The following is a 552-nucleotide window of genomic DNA, read 5'->3' on the forward strand; positions in this document are numbered from 1 at the left end:
AAAAAAAAAAAAAAAATCTGCCTCTATATTTCTGACCCTCATAGTCAGTTCTGATGGCAGTTATTCACTATTGTACCACAAGAGGCTTATCCCTATTTCTTTTTGCCAGCCTGGTCCCAACAGATTGGAAATCATTCAGTGGAGGTTCTCCTTACCCCTGCCAGTCTGGAACTAGGCTCCCTCTTGAAAGCTTGTAAGCCAGTCACTTCTTGCCTTTATAGGCCCCCCATTTTGGGTCTAGGCAAGTTCTAGCCCCCTTTAAAGTATTCCAGTCAGTTATAGGCTGAAGATGGGATTACATGTTTTCTGTTGTGATGTTTCTTGCTATTCCTCCCCCCCCCCACCCCCACACACAAAAGTGTCTATTTCACAGTGGTAGGCAAGAGAAACCAAGATTCAAAAGACAGCCAATCATCCTAAGATTATTCCCTCTATTACCCTTTCAAACCATGCCTCAATCCCTGTATCCTGAAGCCCTGTTATTCCATGGTGTGCATACATCGTCATTTACCTCTGGACCACTTAGCCCATGCAAACCTGCCTAACTGTTCT

This window comes from Chrysochloris asiatica, unplaced genomic scaffold (assembly GCF_000296735.1).
Source record: "Chrysochloris asiatica unplaced genomic scaffold, ChrAsi1.0 scaffold00055, whole genome shotgun sequence".
Classification (NCBI taxonomy): domain Eukaryota; kingdom Metazoa; phylum Chordata; class Mammalia; order Afrosoricida; family Chrysochloridae; genus Chrysochloris; species Chrysochloris asiatica.